The following is a 9,508-nucleotide window of genomic DNA, read 5'->3' as shown; positions in this document are numbered from 1 at the left end:
GTTAGGAACAACTTGAACTGAGTCTGCCTAATCCAAATCCTGATGCTTTAAATTCATTCGTTAGCAACTAGATCAACAAACTGAAGTTCTTCTGCCCCTACGTAATTTTTACTCCTCCTCCCTTACCTTTATGCCTGTCCTCCAGAGTAGTTCTTCTTGATTCTCATTCTCCCCATTTATTCTCTTGACCACTTGAGGTTTCTATGACGGTGATTTACATTACTGATCCAATTTCCGAAGCACCTTCGAAATTAACTGATGCCTTTTATCACCCACTGGACTATCTTTTCACCAAGGAGCTCTTGTTAATCCAGAAAGGTAAAGGAGAAAAATGAGATAATCATATACAGGTAACTGAAGATGAAAGCATCTCATCGCTGTTGTGCTTTTTTCCCCCCAAAATGAATGTCTTTAAATTAGAAATATCAAATTAATTACAGTAATAATAATGTCAATTGCCACCATCTATGGGGTATGCAGGTCAGGAGCCTTGACTGCTAGCAAGGCTATAAAACACATAGAGTGGCCATACAAAGCTTCCCAGAGTTGTGTGTGTTTAACCCTGAACACCTAGCTCCTATTGCTAGTGATCTATCAGGCATCCTTCTTTAAGTAGAAAAACCTGACCTTAGAGGAAAAGGAAAGCTCAGAGGGACAACCTGACAGCTGATATGAAATAGTTCTCTTGTTGGAATACATGAAGGGAACTCCACCAGCACAAACTGGTATTTCCATGTCCTGTGTCAGCCCCCCAGGAAAGAGAATTGGGAATGAGAGGAGAAATGGCAGTTATCAGGAAATGAAATGCTTGCCTAGAGAATTCTGAGCAAATCAATCAGCAGTCCAAGCAGGAGGGGGTTGTTGGGTTTTGTTGTTGGTTTTTTTTTTTTTAATATCCACTTTCCATTTGTTTTACCCAATTCAAGAATTTTTCCCAAGAAGAAAATACGCTTGTAAAATGTCTCATTAACAACAAAGATGAATTGGACCTCATCTTTTGAATGCCATGCAGCTTTAATGGAGATTGTAGAAGTTTGTGGAATGAAAGAATACTGGCAGCCTGTATTCGGACTAGTTTCCATCTGTGCGGTAGGGTCTGAGCTGTGTGTTCTACAAAAGCTTCAGTTAGTTGAAGGATGACTTTGGTCCTGAATTTTCATTTATTTTTGTCTCAACTATGAAGAGATGTTTATTTTTGAAAATTTCACGTTTTAAATCATTTCTATTTAAATTTTTATCTGGTTTAAATTTTTATCTGATTCCAATTATGTTTTGTGACAGGTAGTAGAGAGTCTCTACATTTAGTATTATTTTACCAAGAGAAAAGGCAAAAATATGGACGGTACTGATTTCCGTATCACATGATGGATTCCTGGCGTCATTCTTCAGGCATCCGCGGTTAATTCTAACAAAATAAAGGCTTTTCCCTCCAACACGTGTGGAACTTTACCCATACAAAGTGTGTCAGTGTGATGCAGTCATCAAATGAGTACAGCTAAGGGTAGGATATGGGGGTAGGGAGATCTCAGCCGGTCCTGAGGAATGATGCAGTGCTTTAATGGAAAACCTGTTTTGTCCAGCAGCTGCTGAAATTCAAAATGGTCCCCAAAGCCTATCCCTGAAGCCAGAGGTTCAGCCACAGTGGCTCAGCTAGCCTCTGTACCCCGCCCCCCACCCAACAACATCCCAGCCCAGAGCACCTCCAAAGGCAAGACTTTTATTACAGAATGGAAGCTGCTGGGAGGGGCTCAATTCCCGGATCCACGGTTTTTGCTCTAAAAAGAAGGTAGCAGTTCAGTCCCCTGTTTGTTTTTGCTGAGCACCTCGGTTTTGCCTCCACATTTCTCCACCAGCAGGAGACCATTACCCGGGACAATGTTCTATTCCATTGTCTGTTATGTCCTACGGAACTAAAACAATGCTCTGTTTGGCCTCCCAGGCGACAGGGATTTGTTCTGTTCTTCCTTAAGCAGAGTTTCCGACTGAGTTTCTGACCCAGTCACTTGATATCCAGCAGGGATACCTGGCGACAATTTTTTTTTTTAATCTGCTATCTTGTGTTTTGTAATTTCATTCTCTGAGAAATAGCCCAGAAACTCGATTCTCAATCAAGAAGAATCACACCATAGTTAGGGGAGAGAGGGTTTGCTCAAGCTGCATGAGTTCTATGATTTAAATCAGCTAGATAGGATTTATTTATAGTTGTCTTATTTTTTTGTTTTGTTTTGTATTATTGAATAGCAAAACCTAACAGGTTTGTAATATTGTATTGTTGATTATCAAACCCTAAAAGGTTAGAAACCACAGGATCTCAGTTATTTTCCGCTGGGCCATGATGTTTCCTTTCTGTTTATTCTCTTTTAAAAACATAAGTAAATTTTGTATGCATACATATAATATTAGACACAGAATATTATGACATATCAAGATTTCTAACACTCATGACACATAATAATAAACATCAACTCTTTGAAGCTATTTTTCATACTTGAAATCTTCTGTAAAAGCAGAACGAGCCCACAGAATAGAAAAAAAACCTGATCTGCACCCAGCATCTGTCTTTATATATGGTTACACAGGCTGCTATCACTGTCTTCACTGGGAAAGCATCACGTATCTTAACGCAGGTCTAGTGGTAGAAAAACTTGTTTGTCCAGGAGCTAAAGAGTCAGTAGAACACTTAGGACTTGGATGTGGGCAAACTAATCATCAGTAACCCTCCAGTAGTTCCTATCACTTGACTGCTAGGGTTTGGCTTATGAGTAACCTGGAAAGCACAGATGTAACTAACAGCTGCTTATAATGAAAGTGTAATTGACCAAGATGGGCTACCTGAGGAGATTAAGTCTCTTGCTAATGAGTTCATATGCTGATTTGCTTATCTTTGAGTTGGTAATAAATAGTCCCTGTCTGTCACAGTCCCGGTGCCTGCATCTGGGCAAACCCACCTTCAGGAGGCTAGCAGAGAAACAGTTCACAGCCCAGGCCTGGAGAAGGAGAGCACCATTGCAGAAGATGAGATGGAAAAGCACGAAGAGGTAAGGCTGCGGAGGCAAGCAGGCCTGTGTCTGAATACGGACTCCCCCATTTCCTCTCTTGGTGACTCTGAGCAACTTACCAACCACTCTGAGCTTCTGGTGTCTTCGCTCTAAAAATAGAGGAAATAATAGTAACAGTGCCTGTTCTTTATTAGGGAAACTTAAATGACAAGATGCATGTAAACCATTCAGTACTTGGCATTAGTGATCAAAACAAAGGACCACCCGTGCCCATCTAAGCCCCAACCCTAGAATTCTTGCCAGTCTTGCCCCCATCACTAGGAAGAATGTCCACTCTGTGGAGATTGCAGTCACTTGTTTTACTCCTAGATCACAGGAGCCTTGTTGTCATGAACAAGTGAAACTTCATTTATTTTGTTTGTCTAACACCAGGGCATTTGGCTTGCAAGAGCAAAATTGTGCCCAGCCGGCTCTGTCATGGGTTCTGATCAATTACACTCCTTCTTGATGACTCCATTGGGCACTATGTGTGCCCTTCCTCTCCTTAGATCCAATTCCTACACCTCTTATCCTGTGTTACCTGTGGCTTTAGAAGCCTCCCCATCACGTGGGCTGCTTTCCTTTCATCACTGTTTCTTTGACTGAAGCCGGAACCCTGTTGCTTTTCCACATTGGTCACAAGTTCAGGAGAGAGATCCCTGCTTTTGAGAACGTAGTCTAGCTATGGGTACAAATGTGCATGAATAGAAGACCAGCAGCAGAAAGCAAGGCATGAAATGGAATGAAAACGTGGTCAAGATGGGACGCGCTCTGACATATCACCCTCTGACCCTCCCTTGGCTCATCCAAAAAGCTGGAGCGAACCCTCCAAGGACAGCAGCGATCCTAGAACTTCTGTGGAAAAGAGATACCGTGGTCCATGTGGAAGCTTCCTGTCCAGTGCAAATCAACTATACAAGAAACGAAATGAGAGGCTTTATGGAATCACAAGCTGCAGGGAAAGAACAGAATTATCTCTAACCCTTAAAAGGTGACTAGAGATGGGGGCACCTGGGTGGCTCAGTGGGTTAAGCTGCTGTCTTCGGCTCAGGTCATGGTCTCAGGGTCCTGGGATCGAGCCCCACATCGGGCTTTCTGCTCAGCGGGGAGCCTGCTTCCCCCTTCCCCTCTACCTGATTTTCTGCCTACTTGTGGTCTCTCTCCCTCTGTTAAATAAATAAATAAAATCTTAAAAAAAAAAAAAAAAGGTGACTAAAGATGGCAAATGCTGTAGTCAAAAGCCTGACATCTGGGTTCCTCTGAGGTGGGAGATGAGGGGGTTGCAGTGGGATTGGGTGCACAAAGGGCCTTGGATTAGGTTGGCGTGCTTTGTCTTATGTTGAGGGACGACTGTGATCTCATTTTCGTAAATTTTGGTGTGTGCGTACGCGCGTGCACGCACATGTACACAACACAAACGACTTTAGTTATTGGTCTTAAAAGTTTCCTTTCATAAATGAGGGGCTCAGTTGGTTAAGTATAGGACTTTTGAATTGGGCCCAGGTCATGATTTCAGGGTCCTGAAATCAAGCCCCACCTCTGGCTTCCAGGCTTAGCTCAGCGAGGAGTCTGCTTGAGGTTCTCTCTCTCTCTCCCCCTCTGCCCCTCCCTTGACCAGCACCCCACCCCCAGCTGTGTATGCACATGCGTGGGCTATCTCTCTAGAATAAATAAGTAAATCTTTTTTTTCTTTCTTTTTTTTTTTTTTTTTTAAGTTTTGGGCAGCCTAGGTGGCTCTGCTATTAAGGGTCTGCCTTTGGCTCAGGTCATAGCCCCGGGGGTCCTGGGATCAAGCCCCGCCCATCGAGCTCCCAGCTAGGCAGGAAGCCTGCTTCTCCCTCTCCCACGCCCCCTGCTTGTTTTTCCTCTCTTGCTGTCTCTCTCTCTGTCAAATAAATTAAAAAAAAAAAAAAAACTTTTTAGAAAGTTTCATTTCACAGATACGAAAACTGAGACTAAAGAAGGAAATGCTCCTAGAATCAAACAGCCTTTTAGCAGTCAATTGTCCCCCCTTCCCCCTTCCCCCTCCCTCTGTATTTTCCCATCCTCTGTAAATCTTAGCATCATTTATGAGTCCTCTCCCTCTCTCACCCCCATACTCAATCCAACAGGAGGTCCTGCCAGCTGGACCTCCTAACTGTGTCCGGAGCCCCCCCCACTTCCCCTTGCCCTTGCTCGTGTCCGCCTTCCCCAGCAGCTCTCCACCACCCGTGGTGGGTCCGGGCAGTAGAGGGCTGCATGGCTGCGGTTCCCAGTTTCCTGGTTGGGTCCTAACTGAGAAAGCACTGTCTTTATTCACATGGAAAACAGAAGTGGGCCCTGCACCTGTTACACACACTTCACAAGGCTCTTATGTGGATAAACGTGAAGGTACTCGGAGAGCAGAAAGTGGGCTCCGTATCTGCACGGGTGAAGAGGGAGGCACATATTCATGCTTCTGGAAGGATTGTTCTATATCACAGGCATATACACTCTTCTCATGTCCCGCAGTGCTGTGTCCGAATTGCTAACAGAACATCTCAATCTCTCGGGTGTGACAGATCATCATGGGTCTACCTTATGCCCCTTGCTAGCTGGAAATCCCTCCATGGTAGGAGCCCAGTCTGAGTCACCTTCACATACCCCTCCGGGCCGGGCCTGCAGGGACGGAGCATGTGCTCTGCTGAATACGTGTCAAACGGATCTTTATACAAAATAAGTCCGTGCTATGGCGCTGTTGTGTCCATTCCATGTGTGCGCCTTTCCTCCTGTCCCCGTGGATGGAAGGTACCCCATTCTCTGGGACGCCCGTCCTTCAGTGCTGAGCTGTGTCTCACGTCTGCAGAGAAGCCGTGCTCCACGCCAGCTCTCCTCACTCGGCCCTTCCATTCTTCAGAACTCCTTTCCCACTTGGAAACACAAAGCTCAGCCTTGAGGGATGTCTTCACTCAATTGACACGTTCATGGAAGTTTGGAAGTGCCCCAGGCAAGGGCCACCGTGTCTGGGAGTCTCCTCCTACAACACAGGAGGCTCCTAGCTCCCTGGGGTTGTACCAGCATATCACCTAGCAGCTAGATGCTCGGTAAATATTTGCCAGCGAACAAATGAAGACCCTCTTTGGTGGGACCCCTGCTTGCACTCTTAAACCTCTATGGGTTATTCTTCACACCTTTGAAAGCATAAATCAGAATACAAACCTTCATATGGCTTCCTATTGCTCTTAGAGTAAATACGAACTTCCTTCCCACAACCTATGAAGCTTTCTATGGCATGGCCCTGTCCTTCTGTCCAAACTGCTCTGCTCCACTCTCCCTGACTCAACCAGGCCAGCCTTCCTTCTGCTCCTCTAATACGCAACATATTTCTGCCTCAGGACCTTTGCACTTAACTTCTTCTGCCTGGGAAACTCTTCCCCTGGTTCTCTATGTGCTTGGCCAAAGTAGTCCCAATAACAATAGTCCCGTATCACTATTGCCCAAATACTTAACACTGGCTGAAGTGGGATTGAGTTTCCACGTTCCTTGTCTGTTGACACCTTCTCCCCCTAGATGGTGGACAGCTTCTAGTCTAACAAGCAATGCCTTTGTTTGCTTTTTCACTGCTATGTCTCCAGCCACTTAACCAAACGTCTGGCAATTAATAAGTGCTCAGTAAATTAATGAATGAGGAAAAAATTGTATCTCACTGTGATGGACTAAATTGGATCCCAACCCCCCACCCAAATTTATATCTTCAAGCCCTAACTCCCATTGGAGGTGGAGCCTTTAGGGAGGTAATTCAAATTAAATGAAGTAATAAGGGTGGAGGCCTAGTCTGACAGGACTGGTGGACTTAGAAAAAGAGGAAGAGACACAAGAGCTTTCTCTCTCCTCAAAAGCACAGAGGAAAGGCCATGTGAGGACGGAGGGAACATGAGTGTCTACAAGCCAAGTCGAGAAGTCTCACCAGAAACCAACCTGGCAGCACCTTGGTCTCAGAACTTCTAGCCTCCAGAGCTGTGAGAAAACAAATTTCTGTTGTTTAAGTCCCACAGTCTGTGGTATTTTGTTATGGCTGACCTAGAAAACTAATACACACAGACACACACACACCCCGTCACTAGTTAGCTGACCAGCTTTGGACAAGTCGATGTGCCTTAGTTTCCTCATCTCTAAAGTGGGACCAGGAATAGCCCCTGTTTCGCAGAGTTCTGGTGAAGATTAAAGGACACTCTCTTAGGGTCAGCAATTTGTATTAGCAATAGCAGTTTCAGTCAATTTTGTGAATAACAGCAGTAATGCCAAATTTTAGAACTCCTAAGTAGACTATGAGAAGAAAATGTCACCTGAGGAAAGAGATGGCTTGGGAGGCGCTAGACAAATGCTGGTGCAAAGCGACAGGGGAGGAAGAGGAGATAATTTGGGGAGACAGGTTGAGAAGAGGGACTGTGTGATGTGTTCAGGGAGACAAAGAGGGTAGTCTAGTTTGGGCAGAATCTGGACAGGAGAGAGCCCAGGTTTGGAGGTTTTTGTTGTTGTTGTTGTTAGTTTTGTTTTGTTTTGAGAAAGAGAAAGAGGGAGAGCGGGGGAGGGGTAGAGGGAGAGAAACCACCTCCCGCAGACTCCCTGCTGGGCGTGGAGCTCAATGCTGGCTTCCATCCCAGGGCCTGGAGATCATGACCTGAGCCGAAATCAAGTCAGGCCCTTAACTGACTGAGCCACCCAGCTGCCCTAAGAGACCATTGTTATTTGCACAAAACATCATTTTTAATTTTTAATTTTTTAAAATTTTTATCTACTTGAGAGAGAGAGAAAGAGTGAGTGAGAGAGAACATGAGAAGGGAGAGGGTCCGAGGGAGAAGCAGACTCTCTGCTGAGCAGAGAACCCGACTCGGAACTCGATCCCAGGATTCCAGGATTATGACCTGAGCCGTTGCTTAATCAGCTGAGCCACCCAGGCACTCCAAAACACCTGTATTTTAGAGTGAAAGAGGAGTGAGCAGACAATCTGAGCATGTCTTTCATGGCTGCTGACTCCGTCCCCTTTACCAGCAGCTGTCACTTCTGGCCCCAGGCACCGTGCTCTTTCGCCAATTGTCAGCGCACTGTGCGCAGCTCACTCTCCAAGCACCGGCCAGAAGGAACATCCTGGAGTGCCGGTGCCTCTCTCCATTTTTTTTAGCCCCTGTGCTGTGTTGTCCCGTGTCTGCTCTTCTGTCCCTCCCTCCTTTTTCTGGCCTGCAAAGATTTGTTCTGGAAAGAAGATTTTAAATAGAATGTTCCATTTACTGTCAAGTCAGTTCTGTAACCAGAATCATTTTTTGTCTGGTTTTATTGTTTTCAACTCTCCTTTCCCACAAAACCGGAGCAAAGCTGGGGTCTGGGTGTTCAGGTCATTCATTGTCTTAATCTTTCTTCTTGGCTCTTCTCCTAGGGTTCATGAACTGGCCTTTGAACCCGTGGACACATCCTCGCGTTCTCCTGCTGCTCCCTGTCTGGCAGTGTAAACAAATGCCTGTCTCCGGGCTCTGCCATTGATTTTCTGGATGCAGGACAGAGAACGCAGGCCTTGGCGCAGAGAAGGGGGGCCGGCCTCCTGACTGTTTCTGCTTCCTCATCACTCTGGGCTCCCTGAACTCACTTGGAAAGTAGCACGGCTTGTGGGGAGGACTGATGCGTAGCTCTGGCCCCCCTGCCATGTGTTGGGTGGGTGTGATTATTCTCACTACTTTCACTACCTGACTATTCTGTTCTCTTACATTCTCTGGCTTTGTGGTGCCTGGATCTCCAAATGGAGGAGGAAGAAGGGATGGGGCTCAGTTGCTTTCAGGGCCTTCCTCCCCACTTGGGGTGTCCCTGATGTGACTTGGCATTCTAACTACTCCACACATGGCCCGAACCCTGATGGGCAGTTTTGTGAGATGTTTTTCAGAAACAGCAAGCGCTGAGGACCCGAGACTCACCCTGGGGCTCTCCAGTTTTGCTAGCTCCTCAGATAAACGGCAGCCTGCACCCCCAGCTTCTGCTGCAGCCCAATTAGCAAACACATCTGAAGCACCTGCTCCCTTCAGCATCATCTTAGATCCAGACGCCTCCAGGACTAAGCTGGTGAAGCGAATGAAGGGGCCAGCCTGGGAGTGGGCGGGGAGGGTGGGGAGCATGGGCCCCTTCCAATAGGGCAGACACTTCTTATCTCCAGCTCATTACTGATGTGAAAAAATGAGTCCAGTGCAACCCAGAGCACCTAATTTTTCAAGAGGGACTTGGAGTTCAAGGGTTTAGGTAAAATCCCCTTATTTTGAAGACACTGAATATTAACTCAAATGGAAAAAAGAATACAACATGGACCAAACAGAACACGAAACTACAGCCTGGATTTGGCTCTGGTTTTTGGCCTCTGTTTTAAAGTAATCCGCGGGGTATATTGGTAAAGGCTCAGCGTGACTGCCCTCCTTCTGTGACGTACTTGCGTTTTCTCTGGGAGCTTGTCTAGACACCCAGCAGCAATCACG

This window comes from Mustela erminea, chromosome 14 (genome assembly GCF_009829155.1).
Source record: "Mustela erminea isolate mMusErm1 chromosome 14, mMusErm1.Pri, whole genome shotgun sequence".
Lineage (NCBI taxonomy): Eukaryota > Metazoa > Chordata > Mammalia > Carnivora > Mustelidae > Mustela > Mustela erminea.
This window is presented reverse-complemented; position numbering follows the sequence as displayed.